General features: G+C 39.5%; 1 long non-coding RNA gene across 1 annotated transcript; it reads left to right on the top strand.

The window, feature by feature from the left end:
* Positions 41-27,388, top strand: LOC110257065. The gene is made up of 3 exons (XR_002339239.1): positions 41-296; positions 4,650-4,752; positions 26,977-27,388. It is a non-coding gene; the product is annotated as an uncharacterized LOC110257065 (long non-coding RNA).

Here is a 27,388-nt window from a genome sequence, read left to right as displayed (position 1 = left end):
TCTCCCTGAACCCAATCAAGTTTTTTTTTTTTTTTTTTTTTTTTTGGCTTCGCTGTTCATTAGGCGCATGAATCCACAGAAGAAAAACTTTGCTGGCAAGAACTCAGCCAGTGGTTCGAGTTCTCTGCAAACAAATCTGTGGTCTCTTTGTTTGCTATAGACCTCTTGTTTCTAGTGAAAGAAAAGTTCTTTTTTTATTGCAGAAAGAAGTCAGAAACAGGACAGAGAGATTGAGAAAGTAAAGTGATGATTTATTTAAGCAAGAAAACACTCCCAGAGGGAGAGCAAGCAGACAGGTGAGTAGCTGCCCTGGGTTTCTTTGGAAAGCCAGGTATGAAGGGCATACAAATGAAGTAGTGGAACATTCATTGAGGAAGGAGAGATGTCGGGATCAGATTCCCTGATTTTTTTTCCCCAGCTCCACCTACCCAAGGGGAGGATGGATTTTTGTCCTTACTGAGTCTTGATCTTGATTGGAAGTGTCATGGCTTCTGTACATGAAGGGAATTTCTCATTTGCAAAGCTAACTTTATTGTAATGAGGGCATGCTGAGCAAAAAGTTACAGTCAGATGCGAAAGATTTGTGCCTTTGCCACCTTTTTTTGCTTTCTGGACATTTATCTCACCCGAAATGTGTAGTTTCCTGCCTTCCTTTGCCCATGGACCACCCATGTTTACAAGATGCAATGTTTCCTGCCACCTGGCCGTGCCCCCCTTTCTCTGCTCACATTTAGCAGCCTGTCTGCTTTAGCAGTCCTACCTTCCTTTTCCCTTGTCAACATACAAATATCGCACAACTTGAAAGTTGAGAGTTAAATTTTATTCCGGGCAAATTAGGACTTAAGCCCATAAGATGGCATATCAGGTAGCCCTGAGAAAAACTGCTTGAATATATAGGAGCTTCCTTGACAAAGGGCAGGCAGCAGGAACAAAAGATTTACAGAAAACTGCATATCTCAAGTTAAGGAATTTAGTGAGTTTCTGTGGAGAGGTGCAAAGGTCTGGGCTTGCTGGAATAACTCTTTTGATATGCACCAAAGCTACTGGGCCAGCATTCTTTATTTCTTTCCTGAGTTCCTCAGGGTTCACCCTTGGGGCTGCACTCACCGGTAACTGTGACTACTTTTTGTTTTGAAAAAGATAGCCCTGTTATACCACTCCAAAGAGGCAGCAGGAAATAATATCAGTGTATAAGTGATAAAGGTGAAGGGGGGAGTTCCCTTCCTGGCTCAGTGGTAATGAACCCGACTGGTGTCTGTGAGGATATGGGTTTGATCCCTGTGAGCTGTGGCATAGGTCACAGGTGCAGCTCTGATGTGGTGTTGCTGTGGTATAGGCTCAGAGCTACAGCTCTGATTTGACCCCTAGGCTGGGAACTTCCATAAGCCGTGGGTGCTTAAAAAAAGCAAAAAAAAAAAAAAGGGGTGGCAGTGCATGCAGTCATGTAAACATTTTACAAGTTTGCTTCTGGTCTCATGAATATTCCTACCAGTCACAAGGAGCAGACATCACCATGAAAGATTTTCATGTGTTTCTAAGTAAGAGAAGATGCAAGAAGTGGCCTCAAAATTTTCTCCTAAAAATATCTAACTATCTGAAGACCTGTTCTTCCAGTTTTCCCAGAGCAAAGAGTGCCTCCCTCTGCTCAGGTGGCGTTGTGGGTCGGCAGTTACCATGTCTCATGATTTAATCCGTGTAGAGGTTGTGCCAAACCCCAGTTTCCCTCCTCTCCAAGTGCTCTCTTTCCCTTGCCATGGGGGAGCTTGCACATGGCTCATCATGATTGTAGTATGAACAGCAGTTCTCTTCTGATCCTGAATAAACCTCATGCTTGCTGGAGGAATATATGGCAGTCTTTTTGCTTTAGATCAACAGTAGCATACAGAGCATTTCATTGCCCTATAAATCCTCTGTCCCCTGCTATTCATTCCTGCTTCCCCCAGAGCCACTGCTCTTTTTACTGTTTCCATAGTTTTACCTTTTGCAGAATGTCATCTAATTGGAATCATACAGTATGTAGCCTTTTCTTTTGCTTCTTTTACTTGGTAATAGCCACTATGTTTCCTCCATGTCTTTCCATGGCTTTGAACTTTGATTCTTGTCAACGAGTTTTTGGTTGCAAGGAATCAAAACCTACACATACTTGTTAAATAAAGGGTCTCAATAGTATGCTGAGAAATGTTTAACAACCAGTCTCCAGGGGGGAAATGGCTAGCATTTGTAACATTTGCTAAATCTTCACAATGGAAATATATTTTACTTATAGCTGGTTTCAGGCTACCTATGGTGATGTCACTTAGTGCAGAGCTGGGAAGGGATGGGTACAATCAGCAAGAGCAGGGAAGAACCAGCTCCAGCCCACCATGGGGTATTTTACAGTGATGATGCAGTAGGCAATCCAGGGACATCTAAGGACAAGAAACAAATTATTGCTGGAACTCCTTTTAAACATTTGATGAGGATTTTTTTTTTTTTTTTGCTTTTTAGGGCCACACTCGCTGCATATGGAAGTTCCCAGGCTAGGGGTCTAATTGGAGTTGTAGCTGCCAGCCTACACCACAGCCACAGCAATGCCAGATCTGAGCCACATCTGCAACCTGCACCACAGATCATGGCAATGCCAGATACTTAACCCCCTGAGCTAGGCCAGAGATCGAACCCTGCATCCTCATGAATACTAGTCAGGTTCATAATCCAATGAATCTTACATGCTTTTTTACTTTGCTTTGGTCAGATTAATTGATCTTAATCATGCCACTGATAAGTTTACCTTGCAAGAGTACACCTTTCAGAGTCCAAACCAATTCAGGGCACTAACCCTCTGCTATCTTGTTTGGCATGAGCATGTCCTTCCCTCTCACTTTCTGTTGCTGGGGGTCATGCAAAGAAGCCTCACAAAATGATGCTTCTTCTCCTCAAGATCTGTCCTTCCCTCTTCTCTTTGTTTCTAGACCAAAGGCTGGGGTCAGGTTCAGCATGGATAAAATAGGAAGTGAGGAACTCTGTTGTTGAAGGAAACAGACCATTTCCCCAAATATCTTCAGAACCTGGCTAGTATGTGTCAGGAAGAACTAGGAGGGTTTGTATGATGTGAATTTTGAGGGGGTTTGATAGGGACTGGGGGTAGTGGGAACAGAATAGAAACTTTCCAGGGAAGAGTTTATCAATTTGGGGTACTCCCCTGTGACTTAGAATGTAACACCTTGACGAGGATGCTGGAGTCAGTCTCAATATGCCTCTGGAATGATGCCTTGAAGCTTAGAGATAAGGATCTTCTACAGTGGAGATACCAGCATTCCCTCAGTAGAGTTTTGAGAAGAGGGTCCTGATGCTTAAAGACATGGGTGTATTACTTAAGTCCAGAGCACCCACTAGCTGACTCTGTTACCTAGAAGGGCCTGGGTAGGCACTCTTCATGAAAACTATAAAGATGTACTAGTGAGGGGGTATCAGCCTCACTGAAAGACTAAGTGATGGATGTCATCTCTAGATCCGGGTTGAAAACAGGGGAGGCTGCCATGAAACTGAGCTTCCAAGTGATAATGGAGATAAAAAATTCTGGTATAAAAGAGGCCAGGTGGCATCACTTGTCTATCACTGGTTAAGGTTGACATAATTACTATAACAGGTGCAGACCATAGTGGTAACCAAGGAAACTAGATTTTCAAGGAACTGTGGTAATGGTTAATTGACCAGAATGTGCCTAGATAAGCAGGCAACCACTGGTGATCATTGCTCAATTTGTATAAGCAAAAGCAATCAAGAGCTGGAAAGCAAATAGTGTCAGCCATTATAATAGCAAATCATGATCACTTATCTTGTGTTCACATCTGAGTGAGTTCTCAGACCCAAGGCTCATTGATTAAGAAGGAGGCTAGGATCCCTGCAAAAGCAATGTCAAAGTGACTATATAAAACAAATATCTTAACAAATCTTCTCCAGAAAAACTCAGGTTTTTATCATATTAAGTGTCCACTAGAGAAATGGTGATACCTAGACATTTCAAGGGCTGCTGGAAATAATGTCACTGATGCTGAGGAACACAAAATATCATCATGGCCACTGTTGGGGTGAGAATTCATGGAGACCAGATGATAAATAGGGGTCCTGTCCCATGACTATCTCATAGTAGGTCCAGTGTGTCCCCAGGTAATTAATCACCTTCCCATTATCAATGCAAAGCTGAATATTCTTAGCAGCTAGCAGAAATTGCCCATTGGTTCCTTGAGTTGCTAAAGAAAGGCCAAGTAGAAGTCTCTGACACTGCCCCTGCAACCTGGCCAAAATAGCAAATCAAAATCAATCCGTATTTCAATTGGAATGCCAGAGATTTGTGCCATCCTCAAAGTCTGAAATGATGGACTCCACTGAATTCTCATTTAATTCACTGGTAGAGCCCCACAAAAGTCAGCTTGAGCCAGCACATAACAGTAGACCACCATAAAACCGACTTTATTCATAATTGCTGTCATATGTGGTATTGCTACTAGAACAAATCAACATGGCTGCTATTGACTTGAAAAATGAATTTTAAAAAATCATTATCAGGAAAGAGAATCAAAAGCATTTTGCATTCTCCTCATTGGAGAACATTAGACATTCAGAGTCTTACCCCAGATGTTTGCAGACTTTCTTGTTTTCTGCTGCAGTAGAAGCTAAAGGTACACTCCACAGAACATCATGCTGGTTCAGCTGGTGAATGACATCAATCAAACTAGTGAGCGTGAAGTGGGAAAAGCTCTGGATGCTCTGGTAAGTCATAAGTGAACCAGAAATTAAATAAACCCTAGAAGAATTCATGGTACATCAGTGATATTCTTATGGTCCAGGGTTTTGAGGAATACTTGGACTTTCCTTCAGTGCTAAAGGACAAGCTCATTATACCTCTTTCTACAAAAAAAAAAAGAGGCACAGCACTTCAGTTTTCTCTGGATTGGGGAGATATCCTATCAGTGGGGTTAACTCTCTGACATTCCTTGCTCCTTGGTGGTAAAATTCAGAGATATGTTTTTGCTCAGTCTCTCAAAGGATCTCCCGCAGGATTGAGCCCCACTTGTGCACAGTGGTACCCTGTTCATTAACACTAAATCTTTTTTTTTTGGCTTTTTTCCTTACCTTTCTCTCTGCACCACACCCCACAATGCTTCTTAGGATCGCCTCTTAAATAAATAACACCCAAATTCTTGCTCAGGATCTTCTATCAGAGGCACCTAAACCAAGATAGTTTATAAGAGTAGAGACAGGGAAAGCAGTTACAAAGTTACTGCAATAATCCAAGAGGAGATGACGTTGGTTCGGTCAGGGTGGTAGCACTGCAGGTAATTGGATGTGGTCAGGAGAGATTGAAATCTGAATGTATTTTGAAGTTGGATATGGAAAGTTGAATGCATTATATGAGATGATGAAGGAGTCCAGTATGTTTCCAAAGATGTTGCCTGGATTAACTGGAATGTTTTCAGGTGAAATGGAAAAAACTTCAGGAAGAATAGATTTTTCTGGAAAGATACTTAGCTCAGATTTGGTCAGCTTCAGTTTGGCATGCCTACCAAATGTGTAAGAGTGGCTTTCAAATAGGCAGTTGGATACATGAGTCTAGAATTCAGGAGGAAGGCCCACCAAAGGGGTACAATGGCAGTCATTGGGATATAGATTTTTCCATCATTGAGATCAAAAGAGTGACCATAAAGAGAAAGAGAAGACAACTAAAGCCTGAACATTGGATCCCTCCAAAGTTAAAAGGCTAGTGAAAAGAGAAGGAACAAGGAAGATGGAAAAAAAAAAAAAGTTATTACTGTAATAGGAAGAAAACTCTGGAAATGGGATATCCAAATGAGAGCCAACAGGGAAAAAAAAAAAAAAAAGCATATCAAAGAAAATGTATCAAATGCTTAAGTTCAGCCAAAGAAGAACCAAACATTTAGGAGTAGATTTAGCAGTGGGAAGATCAGCTGAAGCCTGATGACAAAATTTGGGTGTCCAAAAACACTTCATGAAAGTAGTGAGCTTGAATGGATACCTGAGCATTCTTGGGATGAAATACAACCATGCTTTCTCAAGAAGTTGAGGAGGGTATGCATGAATAGAAGAAAGGACTCTTAAAGTGAACTTTGGCTTCTTTGTATTTTTACCTAGGCTTAGCCATGTAATTGATAATAAAACATTGGGAATAATCTGAATGGCAGATGAACAAACTCCTCTTGGTTCTCCAGAGGAAAAATACTATCATACCAGAATCTCCTGGCAGGCAAACCAAATTAATTTTCTCAATGCTTTGTGATAGATTTTACTATAAACTAAATTGGATAGTAGATTCTATTGAACAACAGTACCTAAAATTTCCAATTGCTGAGTATTTTGGCTTATAGAAATCAATGGGAGGTCTCTAGATGTCCTGGAAATGGTGGCAGAATTTAGGATGGTGCAGCCACCTAATAATACTGCTGGAAATCCCCCAACAATAACCTTTCATTGTTCAATGAAAACTCAAGAGGGATAATGCCAAAAAGCCTTATACACAAAAAGTAACTGATTCACTGGGAGTAGGGGACAAAATAAATTGAGGTAGTCACTTCTATTCTGTTTGGCAAGAAGTTGTTCTGTGCCTGGTATAAGTAGAGGATTTTTAAATTTTCTTATGATCACACTTGATTTTGATCCAGGAATTACCTTCAGTTTGTTGGTGTTTAATGTCATCTTCTCGCCTGATAGAAAAATGCTACCTACTCAGTGTTTGTGTTGCTTCATCTACCATCCTTCTCTTGGCAAGAGTCACACTTGGGCTAAAAATATCTATCTATAGGTTGTTAAGAGTCTCATGCAACTTAATCCAGCTCAGTCACTTGAGATAGTACTTGGAAAAGAGCTTGAACTCTGTTTATACGTGTTACCTCTTATTTTTACCTTTATGTGGTAAATGTTCTACCTTTGCATGGCTGACCGTCATATTGGTTCTGTTCTTTGTGACTGTGATGATTGTAAAATACAGACTTTATCAAGTCATTGTGAAAATAAATACTTCTAATTCTAAATGTATGAATGTGCAGGAAATGATGACCTTCAGAAACTCTGCAAATTTTGGAGACATGAGTAAATATCATCCACTCATATTCCAAAGACCTGAACCAGACCTCAGTGTCTGAAGGTCTCTGAGTCTGAGATAAGCATGTCATGTGTCATAAGCATGTCATGAGATAAGCATGTCATATCCTAAATGAGTATTTACAACAATCACATATTGTAAGAAAATGAAAACACATATCCCTCTGCTAACCCCAATCCCACTTCAGATTCAGAAGGTCTTGTCTTTGGCCCCAGTAGGGCACTGCTTAGTGTCCAAGTCTGAATTTTCTTTGTAAAGAGGCATCATTAGTAACACCGGCACTGAGACCCTTGCAGAGGCTGGGAGCTGTGGAGACTGGACCCAGCCATTCTTCAAGCCCCAAACACCTTCCTGGAATGCAGTGAAGAGGTGCATTGCAGGTCTGCTATTTTGAGGACGCCTCATCACCAGTCCTTCTGAGAATCTCTTTGATTTTTTTCATGTCTGGTTCCTGATCTTGAGTCTCAAAGCCCACCCCTTTCTTGGACTATCTTCTTTTACAAAACAAAAAGTTCTTAACTCTGTAAGACAAGGGCAGGTCCCCATTCAACATAAAGCCTAAGTGGGACAGAGAGGTTTGAGGAGGAGAAAACATTGTTCTTTGCTTCTGGTCCATCTATAGCTGTTCAAACAAAACACAAATGAATACCTTGATGAATTATTCTGGCACAAGTAGTAAGACGTACCATACTGCCTCCTGCCTCCAACTTTCCCACATGCTGCTTTCTCTGCCTGAATAATACTCCTTTTCTTGCCTCCTAACCTGGCTAACTCCTACTCACTCTTCACATCTTAGTCTAAACATCACTTAGCAAATTTAAACTATGCTTTGATTCATTATTTTAAAAAATCTACACAGATTAACATTTTCAAGACCATGGATATACTTTCACACATGATGTTCACTAGCACAGCTTAAGTAAGGACAAAGTGGTCTCAGAGGAGCTGTGGATATGGGCATGTTTTTCTTTAAGGGTCTAACATCCTTCCTGCAACCACCTCACTAAAGGACTTCCATGTGTTCAGGAGCTGAGTGCTCCCAGATCTTTCTCACATCTTTCCCAAAATCTTCCCACAGAAAAGGTAATCACTTATTTGCATTGTAATGGGAATGTAAGTTCTGATGTAAAGTCTTCCCAGAAGGTTGCAGGTTAAATCTAAGTCCTCTTGTGGAATGAGAGGCTTTGATAATGTCAGATCCAAGTAAAGTGATGTTAGCCTCAGAGAGGATTTTGTTTATTTCAGTACAGTATTAAGTGACTTTGCGCCTGTCCTAACCTCTCCCTATCAGTTAAATATCACTAAATGTAGTCTGGTTTTCCCAAAGGTTATTTTGAAAACCAAATGAGATAATGTATTTGACAGTGTCCATAAACTATAAAGCATTACACAAATGTTAGTGCTATTATTAGTAAGTTTTACAAGCTTGACATTCATTGGCATTCAAGGCGAGTCTAGAAATTCCTTATTCATAACTCCCAGATCTTGCAAAGTTGCTGTGTTCTGTTCTGCATTCAGTAGAGTCTGTATTTCCATGTAGATTTAGGGAGAAGTTCTGAATATTTTCATAAAGCAAGCAAGTATTTATCTTTAAGAATAAAATGATAACATGTGTCTTGCAATAATTTCTTAAAACTTTTTGATTTCTGTCTTTTGTATCAATGGGAATCTTGCTAGCTTTTCATACTTTTATTCCAGAAGAGCATTTTATCTTCCTATATGGCTTGAATTTTCTTTCTTTTTTTTTTTTTTTTTTTCGCATGTGTTAGTCCCCAGACCAGGGATCAACCCCAGCCACTGCAGCGACCTCAGCTGCTGCAATGATAATGTCAGATCCTAAACCTGCTGCATCATAAGAGAACTCTGACCTGAATTTTTTTTGTCTGATCCAAGAGTTAAACTTAACTATTTACTAAAGAAGTCACTTTTTTATTTTCAATAAAATTGATTAGATCCTCTATTAACTCCTAGTAAATTAGAGGAAAGATTTATATTTATATTTCTTATAAGTCAATTAGACAGAGCTACAGAGTAACTACTTTTTTCTTCCATGCCAAATGTCCAGGTCACACATTAACCTGTATTTCATATTTGCTGCATATCACCAAGGCACTACATTTTTCCTTAGATCAAATGTTATGAATTTGCATGAATGAAAATGATCATTGTCTTTTCACACTGAAAGTTTGTTTAAAGACTGTCTTTGTTTAAAGCAGTCTTTGTGAGTTTGTTTTCCTCTGATGTCAAAAAAAAGTTTCAGAAAATAGGCAGGAAATTATGCTAGGAAAGAAGAAACCAAAGAATCTGTTTATTTTCTGTTAAAGTGTAAGAGTAAGGCTGCTCCTGTTGAAGTGGGAAGGAGAAGGGCCCTCCCAGAGCAAAGGGAAGACAACATGCAACATCAGCATCTGAGCATGCATGGGCAGTTCTGCAACAATGTAGCATCTGCTGGAAAATTATAGACCACCTTATAAGGGTGACAAAGAAATTTAGATATAGCAGGAAAACTAACAGGGTATATATATGTATATATAAGGTGGCACCCCACTGCATGCTGCATTCCGGCTCAGCCTTTGGATATTAATCCACTGAGCCAGTGCCGGCACCAATAAATGCTGCTTCCTGGCAAAAAGCCTTGGTGTCCCATTTCTTTGTAAGTCTACAACACTGTGGCTAGATCAGAGGCAACCCCCTGCCCCAACCAAAATCAAATGAGCCACTGAGCTTTACTCACACTGATGCACAGCAAACAACCAAACGAATCCATCTACCATCCTCAAACTCAAGTACCTACATCCCAGGACTGAAACCAAACACCTCTGGCTGGAACCCAGCCTAAACTTAGACTGGGACTTGAACCCACAGTTTTTTAATTAGAATCACTCACCTGGTGTCTGGATTTAACGAGACTCAAGTTCTTTGTGTCTCAGCACAGAAGGAATTCAGCAAGTGACAAAGTGATAAGCAAGAAATGGATTTATTAAGATAAGATGACTATGAGGGATACAAGTGGGCGGGCAAGGAGGCTCTGCCCCAAGGATCAGGTGCGCTACATTTTTATAATCCAAGGAAAGTGGGGAGTGGAAAAAGACTGCCTTCTTCCTCATTCTTAAGTAGATGTCAGGTTTACATCACTAGCTTCTTCTTTGTATTGGCTAAGAGAGTATTTGACCCTATGAGGTCAAACTAGGACTGTCATGGCACTTATTCAAAGCAAAAGAGCACTAACATATGCTAAAATGTGTTGAATCATCTCAGATTTCCTATGAGGGTCTCCTGCTTTTCTTTCCTTTAAATTCCTGTCCTTGGCCCTAAGGATCATTATCTCGTTGAACTTGAATGCAGGCCTCATTTTATATTTCACTTAATAACCTAAGGTGTATCCTATGCTTTTATTTATGGTTTTATAGTTAAGCAAGCTTGCTTTGTTCTGATAGCTTTCTTGAGTGATTATTTACTTAAATTGGTCTCCTCCCCAAATTCCCTAGGTTTCCGTCTCTCTACTGGGACTTCTACAACTACCTGTGTAACTATCCTACTCCATCCCTATCAACACCACATGAAAAGACCATGGGCAGCAGCCCTGAGACTACATGAAGGGACAGGTGTACAGGGCTGCTGCTCCAGCCTCAGCCACATGAGTACACCTGCAGAGGACCCGCCCAATTCAAAGATTGTGAGCACAATGATTCGGTTGCTTCTTTGTGGCTTAAGTTTTGGAGGTGTTTGTTTACATTTATAGCATCACCCTGGCTTCTGGGCAGAGAATGAATTGCAAAATTTCAAGAGTAGAAATAGGAAGTCAATAGCAAATTTTTTTTTGTGGTGGACTAAGTGAAAGATGGTGGTGATGGTGAGAGCAGAGGAGATGCAGAGAGGATAATGGGTTTGTGGTGCATTTGAAGGTAGAGCCAGTAGTTAACAAAATATTAGATGAAATCCTGAGGAGGAGATGAGAGAAATCAAGGATAGCTTCTAAATTTTTAACCTGTGTTGATGGGCACACCATTTACTGATAGGAGGGCTGAGGAAGGAATAAGTTTTTGATAAAAAATCAAGAGTTCCATGAAGATACTCTTATTGAATGCATGGAAATATGTATAAAATATAAAGTAACTATGAGTATATGTGCTCATGAAAAACTAGACTAAGAATCATAAACTATTTAGAGATATATTTAGCAAGGTGGTGAGTATAGAGAAAGCCTTAGGGTACACAAATTAAGTTTGATTGCACTGTTACTGATCTTTCAAAGCCCCTATTTTTCCAATTTTTTTTTCAAATTGGGAAAAATCACTCAAAGAATGTGTCATTGTTAAAAATCAGCTTTCACCTGGTGATGCAATGAAATCTGGATGCACAAGGAAATATGAGGACCTGGGCAGATGAAAGATATTTCTGACCGGAAACGGTAAGAACTGATACTGTAATTGATTTGACTGGATTCTAGGGATGATTAAGTGATCATAGATCATTGGGAAATAGAAGATTAATTAAAGATTATGTCCTTTGCTATAGAATAATAAGCTGGGAGTTTATGGTTTTTGCTAATTTTGCTCTCCACTTTCCATTTTTATTAAATCTGTGTTATTGGTGTACAAGTTAGCTGACTTTAGACGCAGCCTGTTCTTTGCAAAACAGAGCCTTCAAGTAAATCCTAATATGGCTCTAAAGGTTAAAGTTTGCAGTTTCAGATTTTCCTAGGCAACTGTTTAAGGCTTGACATTTGCAGAGTAGCCCCTAAGAAAGTGGCTCTTATTAAAAGTTCTCCTTTTCCTGGAAACACAGCATTTGTGGGAACTAGACTCATTCAACAAACATGAATTGAGGGCCTACTGTATACTAGGCATGATGGTATGAGGCCTTTGAGACAGGCCTTTTATTTAAGGCAGTGACTAAGTAAAAACCAACACCTACTCCCTTTCCTTTTTCTGCTGTTTAGCAAGGAAAGAACACATTGAGGACAGGCACCCTGAGAGGCTAGAGGAACAGCTCCAGCCCCACTGCTGGAGCCTGGGGGCCCAGCAAGCCTTTGCAGAGGGAATGACAGACAGCTGAGTTTCAGACAGGAGTGAGACCTAGGGAGTTTACGTTTCTGACATCTATCATCACCATCTATTAACTGGCAATTGTTTCTTACCTGTGGAATTTATACGTGTAAACTGTCATCTATGGACCAATATGCTCTTAACTAAAAACCATGCATATTCAGACTACAAGAGTTCTAACTAGTGAGGCCATGTACTTACACGGAAAACTACGCTTAACTCACCCAGTAGGTGAATTCATTATAAAGACTGTATTTAGCAAATTACATCCTAAAGTAAAGATTCTGGGAATACCTTTAATGATAAGGTACTTGTGTATATGGGAGCTGTAAGGTTTCTTTGGCTTTGAGAGATAAATTCTATTCCTGGAAGTCTTTTGGGAAAGTATCAAAGAATAGAAAGTCATTGCCTAGCTAGGCCCTACAAAGGCTTTGAATAATATTTCTGAGTCTAGTAGCTTTTATTGGTATTATTTTTTTGTCTTTTCTAGGGCTGCACCTGTGGCATATGGAGGTTCCCAGGCTAGGAGTCTAATCAGAGCTGTAGCCACCGGTCTATGCCAGAGCCACAGCAACATGGGATTCGAGCCGTGTCTTCAACCTACACCACAGCTCATGGCAATGCTGGATCCTTAACCCACTGAGCAAGGCCAGGAATCGAACCCACAACCTCATGGTTCCTAGTCAGATTGGTTAACCACTATGCCACGACGGGAACTCCTGAGTCTAGTAGCTTTTAAAGGGGAAAAAAAAGTTTCAGATTCTGATGTTGACTTACACATACACAAAGGTAGACTAAGCTTAAACTCCATAAGCTAATAGCCCTAATAAATTAAAATAGGAGTTCCCTTCATGGCTCAGCGGTAATGAACCTGACTAGTATCCATGAGGGCATGGGTTCCATCCCTGGCCTCACTCGGTGGGTTAAGGATCTGGCGTTGCTGTGAGCTGTGGTGTAGGTTGCAGATGTGGCTCTGATCTGACATTGCTGTGGCTAGGCCGACAGTTATAGCTCTGATTTGACCCTTAGCCTGGGAACTTCCATATGCCAAGGGTGCAGCCCTAAAAAGCAAAAAAAAAAAAAAAAAAAAAAAAAAAAAAAAAATTAATGTATATCTCTTACTCTATTTACCAAATACAAATATGGAATATGCACATACATCTTCATATAAGTTTCTTAGGGTGGAGGCACAAATTACCATAAACTTGGTGGCATAAAACAACACATATTTATTCTCTTACAGGTCTTGGAGTCAAAAGTACAAATTCAGTTGAACTAAAGTGTTGGCAGGGCCAAATTCCCCTAGGAGGCTCTAGAGGAGAATCTGTTTCCTTGTCTTTTCCAGCTTCTAGAGCTGCATTTCTTGTGTTCCTGGGCTTTTGGACCCTTCATTCAACTTCGGGTGCTTCTTTGCTTCATCATCACCCAGTCTTCTCCTTTTCTGTCTGTCATCACATCTCCCCCTCCCTCCCTCTTAGCCTACCGCAGTCTCCTGGCATCACAGGTGTGGTTGTACTGACTGTAATGGCAAAGGCTTTTTTGAGCATGTTGTGTGATCAGTCAGGATTTCCAAAACTTTTCTCAAGTTCCATCCCTGAGAAACCTGCATTGACTTTCGTTGGCCTTTACTTGGTATGTAACATGGAAATGCAGTGTAGAGACAGGTATGAGATTGCATAATGGCAATTAGGTGGCCATCCCAGTGATCCATGCATGAATCAGCTTATTTTTTCAGACCATCACATTTTTCAGCATATAGTATCTCTCCTTTTCTGCCATCATGGCCAGTTTGCTCCTCCTAGCCTGGGTTTTGACCTCCCCCAGGGTAAGGATCCAATTGGTCTACCCAGCAGCGTTTATACAGGTGATCTTTGAACAGAGCTTTCATGTCAGGCTACCTAGTCCTGATCTAACATTTATGGGATAAGCATCAACAGGTCGAGTTTGCAATAAGCACTTCCTACAGAAGCTTCTCTTAAAAAGAGGCTCTGGGCATGGTAGGCATCTTCTCAGAAGTGGGCGGTCTAATTGCAAATTTAATTGCATCATTTTTTTAGTAAAATGGGGAGTGGATTCCATGATTCTAGAACCTATGGAATAATAAAGGTCACTAAATTGCTACAATTGAGAAGATATGATAAATTCAAGGAAGAATATACAAATTTACTAAATCCTTTTCATGATCAATTAGAGCTGTACACAGGGGTAAAAGGATTGCTAAGGGCTTAAGGTGAAGAGGAAGGTGGGTTGAATTTGAGAAAACTGTTTAAGAGTTGTTATATATTTATTGATTGCTTGCATGAGGAAAGGTTCTCTTAGAAAGAAAGGGGAAAATACTTTTGCTGCAGGAATAAATACAAGAAACACACGAAGGATGGAACTGCAATTTGTCTGACTTAAGACAAATTGAGTTGGAGCAAAGCTGATGAGAGGATGCAATAGAAACTTTTTTTTGTTTTTTTAGGGCTGCACCTGTGGCAAATGGAAGTTCCCAGGGTTGGTAGTCACTGGCCTAGGCCACAGCCATAGCAACGCAGGATCCCAGCCTTATCTGTGGCCTGCACCATAGCTCATGGCAAGGCCAGATCCTTAACCCATTGAGCAAGGCCAGGGATCGAACTTGCATCCTTATGGATACTCGTCAGACTCATTTCCACTGAGCCATGACAGGAACTCCCACAATAGAAACAAATTTATGAGTATTGTGACTTATCTAATGAGTGGGAGCCCTGTTTAAAACCCCAGCATCCAGAACCACAATTTAGGGTTATACTACCATATTTTGATGTCTGTCATGAATTTGAAAGCTTCAGAGGGGTAGAGTAAAATGACAGATGTTTGTAGTTTCCATGGAGATTATTTGGAAGACATAGCAGTTATCATGGTCTAGCATTTTTATTATCTTTTTTCCCCTTCATGCACCTGTGTTTTTTTTTTTTTTTTTTTTCTTTTTTTCTTTTTATGGCCGCACTTGTGGCATATGGAAATTCCCAGGCTAGGGGCTGAATTGGAACTACAGCTGTGTCTACACCACAGCCATAGCAATGACAGATCCAGTGGCCTACACTGTAGCTTGCAGCAATACTGGATCCTTAACCCAGTGAGTGAGGCCAGGGTTTGAACTCACATCCTCATGGACACTATGTCAGGTTCTTAACCCACTGAGCCACAATAGGAACTCTTTTTTTTTTTTTTTTTTTTTTTTCTCCTGGGCCACACCCACAGCATATGGAGGTTCCCAGGCTAGGGGTTGAATCAGAGCTACAGCTGCTGGCCTACATCACAGCCACAGTAACGGCAGATCTGAGCAGTGCCTGCAACCTACACCACAGCTCAGAGCAACACTGGATCCTTAACCCACTGAGCGAGGCCAGGGATCAAACTTGAGTCCTCATGGATGCTAGTCAGATTTGTTTCTACTGAGCCACAAGAGTAACTTCAACAGGAACTCTTTTTTAAAAAAATATAAATTTTATTGGAGTATAGTTGACTTACAAAGTTGTGTTAGTTTCATGTATACAGCAAAGTAAGTCAGTTATACATAGATGTATATCCATTCCTTTTCAGATTCTCTTCCCATATAGGTTATTACACAGTATTGAGTAGGTTACTCTATGCTATATAGTAGGTTCTTCTTGTTACTATCCACTTTACATATAGTAATGTGTATATGTCAATTCCAACTCTTTTTTTTTTTTTTTTTTTTTTTTTTTTTGGCTTTTTGCTATTTCTTGGGCCGCTCCCACGGCATATGGAGGTTCCCAGGCTAGGGGTCTAATCGGAGCTGTAGCCACTGGCCAACACCAGAGCCACAGCAACGCGGGATCCGAGCCGCGTCTGCAACCTACACCACAGCTCACGGCAACGCCGGATTGTTTAACCCACTGAGCAAGGGCAGGGACGGAACCCACAACCTCATGGTTCCTAGTCGGATTTGTTAACCACTGCACCACGATGGGAACTCCCAATTCCAACTCTTTAACTTATCTCTGCCACCCCACCATGTTTCCCCTTTTGTAACCATAAATTTGATTCCAAAATCGGGTCTTTTTCTGTTTTGTAAGTTCTTTTGTATAATTTTTTGTTAGATTCCACATATTTGTGATCTCATTTGGTATTTGTCTTTGAGTTATTTCACTTAGTATCATAATCTCTAGGTCTATTCACCTTGCTGCAAATGGCATTATTTCATTATTTTTTATGGCTGAGTAATATTCCATTGTATATATGTACCACATCTTCTTTATCCAATTCTCATGCACCTCTTACAGTTATATATGCATATTTTTAGGGCCATACCGGCACATATGGAAGTTCCCAGACTAGGGGTTGAATTGGAGCTGTAGCTGCTGGCCTACACCACAGCCACAGCAACTTGGGATCTGAGCCTCCTCTGCAACCTACACCACAGCTCATGGCCACGCCAGGTCCTTAACCCACTGAGCAACTCCAGGGATTGAACCCATATCCTCATGAACACCAGTCAGATTCATTAACCACTGAGCCACCATGGGAAGTCCTATGATTTTTTAAACTCCTCAGGAAATTTAAATCATTTGGTAATTTTAATGTATTGCTAAGTTTCCAGGAACTTTTAAATTTTGATATGCATGAGTAAAATTACTGTGTAATTGAGTTTATTGAAGAATTTAACTCAAGGCAAGACTACCAATAATTGAGACTCTTCCTAAGATATCATTGTTGTTTATATTATCTCCTGAACTGTTCTTATACAATGACACTTATTTGTTACTTATTGGAAGATGACAAGAATAGTGTGTATAAGACAGAGTTTCTTGCTCCTGCTATGGACCAAGATCTAAAAAAAATTTCTGACCACTGTCCTAGAGAAATTGATTGGTCACTTCTAGTAGCTACTAGAGCATGTTTGTGGCCAACAATGGGGGAAAAGTGAAAATTAACAGTGTATTATACTACTCAGCCATCAAAAAAAGAATGAAATAATGCCATTTGCAGCAACATGAATGCAATTAGAGATTCTCATACTAAGTGAAATAAGTCAGAAAGAGAAAGACGAATGGCATGTGATATCACTTACATATGGAATCGAAAATATGGTACAAATGAACCGATCTACAAAACAGAAACAGATTCAAAGACATGGAGAACAGACTTGTGGTTGCCAAGGGGGGATGGGGTGGAAGTGAGATGGATTGGGAGTTTGGGGTCAATAGGTGCAAACTATTGCATTTAGAATGGATAAGCAATGAGATCCTACTCTCACAGGGAACTATATCCGATTTCTTGGGATAGACCATCATGGAAGGTAATATTAAAAAAGGAATGAAAATGTATGTATGACTGGGTCACTTTGCTGTAGAGCAGAAATTGGCACAACATTGTAAATCAACTATAGAAATTGATAGAAAAAAAATGTCTAAAAACAATCAAAAAAGACAACAACAAAAACAAAAGAGTGTATTGTCAGAAGTGGTCCCTACTCTTTGAAGCAATGAGAAGGTCCACAGAATTCTAAATACAGAAATTCCTGGAAAAAAATGGATGTTTCAAAAAGGGAAAGATATAGACCAAATTATTAGACTAGGAAAGCATTAAAAATGGCAGAAGGGAGGTACATCTCTATCTGTATCTTTTCATTTACTAATTATCTGAGGTCCACTAATGGATTGGTTTCTAATGCAACCAAATGCAAAATAATTTGGGCAATGAAAGTGCTTCTTCCAAAAGCAAATCTTTTTATTTTTTCCCCCATGAAGCCAAACAAATTAATTGTGTGCTGCATTATGATGATTTTTTCCTATATCATTAGAACAAATGGAATGTGGAGATTTAAAATTATAAGTGGGATTTTGCCAGAATGTCCATACTTAACTATTTTTTGAAAAGCATTGGATAGATTTAAGTTTGATTTACATTTTTTATCATCTTAATTCCTTGTGTAAATTCAAATTAAAAATTCAAATTAATCCAGAGAAACCTTCAAAATGAATCAATACATCCCTTTAATAGAAAATTTCCAGAAATACTAATTGGTGGAGAGAGCTTCATTTCCTAGCAACAAGTCTCATGCCAACATTATATTTTTCTGACCATGAATATGCATTATATCATAGGATTATAATTGCATTTCAAATTGCCATAATTTATAGTTATTTTTTCCTGCATATACAAACAACAAATTTAAAGGCAAATCTAGCAATATGACTAATAATTTTTACCAATTTAAACTGCCATAGAGAAAAGCAATTAAAATAGAGAATTTTTAGGAGTTCTCTGTGGTGCAGCAGATTAACTGCTGTGCTGTGGGTTTGATTCCTAGCCCAGGAACTTCTACATGCTGCAGGCAGGGAAAAAAAAAATAGAGAATCTTTGTTTGCTGACAACTCACTAGTCATACTTAGACAATAGGTAAGCAATTATTATTATTATTATTTGTTTTGTTTTGTTTTTTATGTTACATTTTAAAACAAGTTCTCATCTTGGCTCAGCAGAAATGAATCTGGTTAGTATCCATTAGGACACAGGTTTGATACCTGGCCTCGCTCAGTGGGTTGAGGATCCGGTGTCGCCCTGAGCTGTGGTGTAGGTCACAGCTTGGATATGGCATTGCTGTGGCTGGGGCATTAGGCTGGCAGCTACAGTTCTGATTTGACCCCTAGCCTTGGAACCTCCATATGCCTTAGGTGCAGCCTTAAAAAGAAAAAAAAAAAAATTGAACAATTAATTTGCTGAAGACTAACCATATATTCCTAAAATATATTACTATGACGTTGGAGAAGCACATCAAGATTTCTGAGGGTGCAGTCCCCATTATGGTGCACTAGAAATGAATCCAACTAGTATCCATGAGGATGATGGTTCAATCCCCGGCCTTGCTCAGTGGTCAGGGATCCAGCATTGCTGTAAGCTGTGGTGTAGGCTGACAGCTGTAGCTCCGATTCAACCCCTAGCCTGGGAATTTCCATATGCTATAGGTACAGCCCTAAAAAGCAAAAATAAATAAATAGATATGTTTTTTTTGTTTTGTTTTGTTTTTTGTCTTTTGTTGTTGTTGTTGCTATTTCTTGGGCCGCTCCCGCGGCATATGGAGGTTCCCAGGCTAGGGGTTGAATCGGAGCTGTAGCCACCGGCCTACACCAGAGCCACAGCAACGCGGGATCCAAGCCGCGTCTGCGACCTACACCACAGCTCACGGCAACGCCGGATCGTTAACCCACAGACCAAGGGCAGGGACCGAACCCGCAACCTCATGGTTCCTAGTCGGATTCGTTAACCACTGCGCAACGACGGGAACTCCTAGATATGTTTTTTTAAAAAAAGATTTCTGAGGGTGAAATAAAAACATACCTCTCAATGATTATATTTCCTTTATATAAAAATTTCATCATTTCTATGATGTTTGGAAAGACAGACCATTCTTGATTATTTAGAGATCAGAGAGGCTTTTCTTCTGAGTTTTCATAATCAAATTCCTGGATTTATATAAAATTGCATAAGAAAGTAAAATAGAAAACACTTACAAATACATATTACAAAACTAGAGATTTATAAAATGGTTCTCACTCAAATAACAGCATTCTCTATGCCTAGCAATGGATTCTATACTCCTCGTTGCTTAAAGCAGCAGTATCTGGACAATATGATACAAATACAATGCAAATCAAATTTAAAGTGAAAATACAAATATTGCACCAGATGTAAACTTCCTTGAAGTCCCTGAAAGTGATAATTGGCAACTGCTGGAATCTTGGGCAAATGAAAATTCCACCATTCAATCACTGGAGAAGAGAAAAGCAAAAGGGATGATAATAGAGTAGAAGCTTCAAAAGAGAATTTTTTGAATATCAAAGGATTAAGAGATGCTCCTGGGAAAAGGTGGATTAAAGATGCTACAACAATCCCTAGAGAAGGGACACGTAGTTGCCCAGAGGATAGGGAGGTGAGAGAGTGATGGAGGGGGAGTTTGGGTTTAGCAGATGCAGACTAGTATATACACAGAATGGATAAATAACAAGGTCCTACTGTGTGACACAGGGAACTCTGTTCAATATCCTGTAATAAACTGTAGTGGAAAAGAATATAAAAAAGAATATTCTTGTGTGTGTGTGTGTGTGTATGTAGATGAATCACTGCTGTGCAGGAGACATTAACAGATTACAAATCAACACTACCTCAGTTAAGAAAAAAAAAAAAAAAGAATGCGGAGTTCCTGTCATGGCTCAGCGGAAACAAATCTGACTAGAATCCATGAGGACGAAGGTTCGATCCCTGACCTTGCTCAGTGGGTTAAGGATCCGGCATTGCCATGACCTGTGGTCTAGGTTGCAGAGGCGACTCAGATCCCACCTTGCTGTGGTGGCTGTGGAACAGGCCAGCAGCTGTAGCTCTGATTTGACGCCAGCCTGGGAACTTCCATATGCTGCGGATGTGGCCCTAAAAAGACTAAATAAACAAATAAATAAAAATAATGCTATGTCCAACTATCAAAAACATTTCTTTGCCATGTTACACCACAAGCCAATGAATGTTTGGCTCATTCTTTGTTCATTCTGAAAATGAACACATCACTGCAGTTATAACCTAAATGTTGTTAAATAAGATAATTTGTTTTCACAAATTTCATTTCATTTTTCAAGCAAATATCCACCAAATATCTTCTATCTTCCTCTCCATCCTTCTCCCCTTCCTTCTCCTTTTTTTCATTCTCCTACCTTAGTATTTATTATGAAATTTTGGTCTCTGGGGTTAAGAGGATCCACCTAAAGTGGACTTTTCCAGTACCAAATAGTGTCAGATCATGGGGTCCATCTGGGCAAAAACAGAAAAAGGAATGAACCAGAGTGGTTTTAAATCTCAGTATTCTGAAAAAGATGAAAGAGCAGGCATTTGGGGACATAGACAAAGACACTTGCTCTGGAATGCCATCATCTTTTTGAGGTGGAATATCAGACATCAGTGGCCTTTTCCCAATTCTCAACATTTGACCTCTCAGTGCTGGAGGCGTCTTTTAAAAAGAAAAATGCGATCCTGATATTTTTCAGTCTCTTCCTCCCTGCACCCACCTTATTCATGTACAATCCCAAACTCTTCTTTAAAATAGGTTTTTTTCAAGCTTAAATGATGTTTCTTCTACATCTTTTTCCTTTTAATCTCCTATAGCATCTTGCTCCTTCTGCCTCCGAAATGTTATCCCCTAGGGTTCTTGTCCCTCTTTCTCAATACTTTTTCCTTGAATGTCCCGGAAATCAAGAATCGGTTTTTGAAGTGTTTTATTTACCACCTGGTTAAACAGGGACATTTCAGAGATCCTTCTAAATACATGTCTGACCAAGAACATTTTTTTTTCTACAAGAAAATCAAGTTTTAACAAGTCAAACAGGTACCATTTGCACAATCTCAGGAGGAGGCCGTTCTTGTTGCATTACTATTCTGCAATGTGTGGAAACAAATCTCTCACATCCTTCCCTTTCATTTTGGATTTGAAAGCAAATCTCTTTCTATTCAATGTATTCCTTTTATTAATTCTAACCATCAGAGAAAACGATAACCAGAATAAATTTTCAGTCTCTTCCAGCCTTGAGTAATTGAAAAGGGGGATATGACTGAACAGCTTTGCTCATCATAATTCAGCCAAGACCATCCATGCAAGTGAGAAATAAGAAATATTGGTACCTATGCCCTGGTACATTCTAATGAACCATAGAATATTTTGGTCACCCCTAATTCTAGTATAGATGCCCAAGAGAAATATTAAGCATAAATTTTAGGTTAATTAATATCTTAAGATGCAGTCCCTATTTGCAATTTATTTGCATATCCTTCAGATATGTTATGGTTGATCTCAATAGACTATTTTAAAGAAAATCTCACCAGTGATATAGCTCCAGTGTAAAATGTGAAATGATTATTCCTTACAGAAACATGATTTATGCAAGATTTTGTTATATTTTACATAAATGGTTATTAAGTAAATTGTAGTTAATTGACTGAGATTATAAACTTTTATAAATTGTTTCATGATATTCTTAACTTCATTTGTGCAGAGTATGAGTAATAGATCATAGAAAGGAGCTGTTATCCCTTCTAAAGTCAGGTTGGAAAGTAATAAAAGAGGGTTTATTATTTTAAAAACAAATTTACAGTTGTGAGATTATTCTTTCTGTACTTCATTTCAGTGAGTTAAAATACTAATTTTCACAAACATGAATATTTTAACTTTTACTATATTTAAAAACTTACCCAACTTTGTAAAATAATGAGTACTATATTCTTATTCAAATTTTCATTAGGTATTTCAATAAAAAGACTATTTTTATTAAATGGTACATGAAGAAGGAGATAACACGTGACACTACTTTAAATACAGAGGTTGTATTCCAGTCTACTTGGTGTATGACTGTACTTCCCTTCTCTTCCAAAGAGCTTGATACCATTTTCCTCAAATTTTTCCTTTAAGAAACACATTGTTTAGAATTCATATTGTTCTCTTAGCAAAGTTGGGTCATTTGTTGCTTTGATAGGATGTGGAGGTCTTGATTCATGTTTGCATAGAACTAAACTAGCACCGTATATCCCTCCGCTACTGAAACTATTTTACTGTATTTCTGTCATAAATTGATTTTAAAATGTTTGCCTTATAAAGGAAACAATTGCATTGCTATACTTAAACACTGCATAAACCAAATTTAGTGATCTGTTTATTTTTACGGCCGTGGCATACGGAGGTTCCCAGGATAGGGGTTACACCACAGCCACAGCAATGTGGAATCCGAGCCATGTCTGCAACCTACATTCCAGCTCAAGGCAATGCCAGATCCCCAACCTACGTCTTCATGGATACTAGTTTATTTTTTTCCCCTGAGCCATGAAGGGAACTCCCTGGCCTGTAACTCTTTGACCTTATGAATTTAAGAATGAATTCATTTAATCTTATATCCTACTACGATAATAAATTTATGTGTTTGTACTATTACATTTACATACATTTGGAAGTTCCTGTCGTGGCTCAGTAGTTAACGAACCCGACTAGTATCCATGAGGGCATGGTTTCAATCCCTGGTCTCACTCAGTGGGTTAAGGATCGGTGTTGCTGTGAGTTGTGGTGTAGGTCACAGATGCAGCTTGGATCCCATGTTGCTGTGTGGTATAGGCTTACGGCTGCAGTTCCAATTTGACTCCTATCCTGGAAACTTCCATATGCCACAGGTGTGGCCCTAGAAAGACAACAAAATTTACATACATTTGATCTTAGTTGTATTACATAATGGTTTGTTCTGTGTTTACTTGGTTGTAAATTTATTTATTTTATTTTATTATTATTATTATTTTTTGTCTTTTTTTTGCCATTTCTTGGGCCGCTCCTGTGGAATATGGAGGTTCCCAGGCTAGGAGTTGAATCAGAGCTGTAGCCACCGGCCTATGCCAGAGCCACAGCAACGCGGGATCCGAGCCGCGTCTGCAACCTACAACACAGCTCAAGGCAACGCCGGATCGTTAACCCACTGAGCAAGGGCAGGGATCGAACACGCAACCTCATGGTTCCTAGTTGGATTCGTTAACCACTGCGCCACAATGGGAACTCATACTTGGTTGTAAATTTAAAGTATAACATCAAATGCATATACAAACTGATCTATGAAGAATGCAAATATATTTCAGTTTTTAGGAAATAAAATGATGTATTTATCTTTTTTTTTTTTTTTTTTTGTCTTTAGGGCCGCACCCATGGCATATGGAGGCTCCCAGGCTAGGGGTCTAATTGGAGTTATAGCTGCCATCTTATGCCACAGCCACAGCAACGCCAGATCTGAGCCACGTCTGACCTACACCACAGCTCACAGCAATGCCAGATCCTTAACCCACTGAGCAAGGCCAGGGATTGAACCTGCAACTCATGGTTCCTAGTCAGATTCGTTTCTGCTGAGCCATGACAGGAACTCCCATTTATCTATTTTACTGTCTTAAATTATTTCCTTTTTTTGAAAAAGTTAGTAGGAGTTCCCTGATGGCCTAACGGTTAAGGATTTGGTGTTGTCACTGTTGTGGCTGGGGTGTGATCTCTGACCTAGGAACTTCCACATGCCACACATGTGGCCAAAAAAAGTTAGTAGCAACGCTTTTTGGAAGATCAGTGACTCAAATACTGTTGAAAATAGCTATTACCACTTTTCTAAAAACCAGTATACTTGTCAATAAAAAATACTTGAAATACAAGAAATACTCATTTCAAGTAATACTTATCAATTTTTGAATAATTATAAAGCACTTAGAAGAGCTGAGCTTGTCAAGACTGCTTGACCTATGAACTTATTAGTGAAGTAATTCTATTTAAAAGATATATTTTATGAATGAGAACAAGGGAGGATATGGGGCTATGGTTCTATTTGATTTGGTACTAAATTTCTTCTCTGAGTAAGCAGACTAAATTTTTGTTTGTTGTTTTTGTATTTTTTTATGTTTTCCTTTTCCTCTGTATTTTCTCACTTCTTTTTTTTTTTTATTACTCAAATGAATTTATCACATCTGTTGTAGTATAATGATCATTCACAGGATTTCCATCCCATAACCCAAGCACATCCCTCCACCCCCCAAACTGTCTCCTCTGGAGACCGTAAGTTTTTCAATGTCTGTGAGTCAGCATCTGTTCTGCAAAGAAGTTCAGTCTGTCCTTTCTACAGATTCCACATGTCAGTGAAAGCATTTGATGTTGGTGTCTCATTGTATGGCTGACTCACTTAGCATGATAATTTCTAGGTCCATCTATTTTGCTAAAAATGGTGTAATTTTGTTCCTTTTAACAGCTAAGTAATATTCCATTGTGTATATCTACCACATCTTCTTGATCCACTCCTCTGTCTATGGACATTTAGGTTGTTTCCATGTCTTGGCTATTGCAAATAGTGCTGCAATGAACATCAGAGTACATGTGTCTTTGTGAGTTGTGGTTTTCTCTGGATAGATGCCCAGGAGTGGGATGAGGTACCACCTTACACCAGCCAGAATGGCCATCATCAAAAAGTCTACACAAACAATAAGTGCTGGAGAGGGTGTGGAGAAAAAGAAACCCTATTACACTGTTGGTGGGATTGTCAATTGGTGCAACCACTGTGGAAAACAGGATGGATATTCCTCAGAAAACTAAAAATAGAACTACCATTTGATCCAGCAATCCCACTCCTTGCCAGCAGATTAAATTTTTAATTCAGTATTCTAAAAATTATCTTTAGTTTTTTTTAAAACTATGTTGTACTGATGTCATATAATAACAAATTACCTAAATAGTAGTTCCCATCATGGCTCAGTGGAAATGAACCTGACTAATACAAGAAGACACAGGTTTGATCTCTGGCCTCACTCAGTGAGTTAAGGATCCATCGTTGCTGTGAGCTATGGTGTAGGTTGCAGACATGGCTGGGATCTGGTGTTACTGTGGCTGTGGCTTAGGCCAGTGGCTACAGCTTCAGTTTGTCCCCTAGCCTGGAAACTCCATGTGCTGTGGGTGTGGCCCTGAAAAAGACAAAACAAAAATAAATATGACAACAAAAAAAATCTGAAGACATCACTATTCAAATTATAGGGTTTTTTTTTTTTTTTTTTTTTTTTTTTTTGGTTTGTGGCTCAAGAACAGAATGAGTTTGGTTTTTTGGGGGGTTTGTTTGTTTGTTTTTGTCTTTTTGCCATTTCTAGGGCTGCTCTTGTGGCATATGGAGGTTCCCAGGCTAGGGGTCTAATCAGAGCTATAGCTGCTGGCCTACACCAGAGCCACAGCAATGTGGGATCTTAGCTGCGTCTGCAACCTATACCACAGCTCATGGCAATGCCGGATCCTTAACCCACTGAGCAAAGCCAGGGCTCGAACCCGCAACCTCATGGTTCCTAGTTGGATTCGTTAACCACTGAGCCACGATGGGAACTCCCAAGAGCAGAATGAGTTTGATTTTGTCTGATTGACTCTCCCCCAAATGCTTAGGCCATTTATTTTGGCACTCTGTAATTCAAGAGTGGAAATTTAATTCCTACCGGTAGATAAAATGTAAAGGAGACATTTCAAAGCTACACTGTCTATTGATCATAATGTGGGTTCCACAAAATCTTGATGGATTTTATTTTTTCTTTTTGGCTGAGGCCCTGGTGTGCTGAAGTTCTCTGGCCAGGGACTTAAATGGGGTCACAACAGCGACAACACAGAATTCTTAACTATCAGGGAACTAACTCCTTGATAGATTTTATTAAAAGAAGGTATTTTCAGAGTTCCCACTGTGGCTCAGCAGTAACAAATCCAACTAGCATCCATGAGGATGTGGGTTCAATCCCTGGCCTTGCTCAGAGAGTTAAGGATCCAGCTTTGCCTGGGAGTTGTGGTGTAGGTTGCAGATGTGGCTCAGATATGGCATCAATGTCACTATGGTGTAGGCTGGCAGCTGCAGCTCCGATTTGAACCCTAGCCTGGAAACGTTCATATGCTGCAGGTGTGACCCCAAAAAGAAAAAAGAAAAAAAAAAAGAAGTTATTTTCTTCTGCAGAGGGCATTGTTCACTGACAATTGAAATTAGAAATTTTTATTTTAATTTTAACAAATGTGAAATTGGCTGAGTACTTCTATTCTGAATTTGGACAAAGAGAAGTATAATAATAATCTTTCACATATATAGTTTACAAACTGCTTCAGTTGGCATGTGAAGCTCCTGGGTCAAGGATCAAATCCATGCCACAGCAGTGACCCAAGCCACTATAGAGACAGCTCTGGCTCCTTACCCCACTGTGCCACAAACTGCTTTTATGTAAGGTATTCTCATTGGATCCTCACAGCAAGCCTGGAAGAAGCAATTATTATTTTTCTCATTTTAGAGTTAACAAAAAGGAAGCAAAGATTATAAACTCTGTGACAATGGGATCCGACTGGTCTTCTAGCACCGAAGACAGTGACTGGTATAAAAGCTCTCGAGAACCATCTAATGCAAGAGAATACGTGGAAGAATGCACTACGTGGCTTAACTAAGGTAAAAAAATGAATAAATGACAGGGCTAGGGCTTGACCATATATCTTAGAGTTTCAAGAATAAGGTCTTATTTCTTGGTTTTTGTGCTGTTTTGTTTTTGTTTTTTGCCTATTCGTTCGTAGTTGTCCCACCTCTTCTGTTTTCTCCTGTCTGCTCTGCCCTCAATAGATGCTCATGAATTCTTTTAAAGATATGTATGCAGTATATTTCCCCTTTTAGTTTTAAACACTCTTAGCCATTAAAAATAGCTGGAAAACAAA

Source organism: Sus scrofa, chromosome 15, assembly GCF_000003025.6.
Source record: "Sus scrofa isolate TJ Tabasco breed Duroc chromosome 15, Sscrofa11.1, whole genome shotgun sequence".
Lineage (NCBI taxonomy): Eukaryota > Metazoa > Chordata > Mammalia > Artiodactyla > Suidae > Sus > Sus scrofa.
Note: the sequence above shows the minus strand (reverse complement) of the source record. Positions and strands in the feature narration are given on the sequence as shown.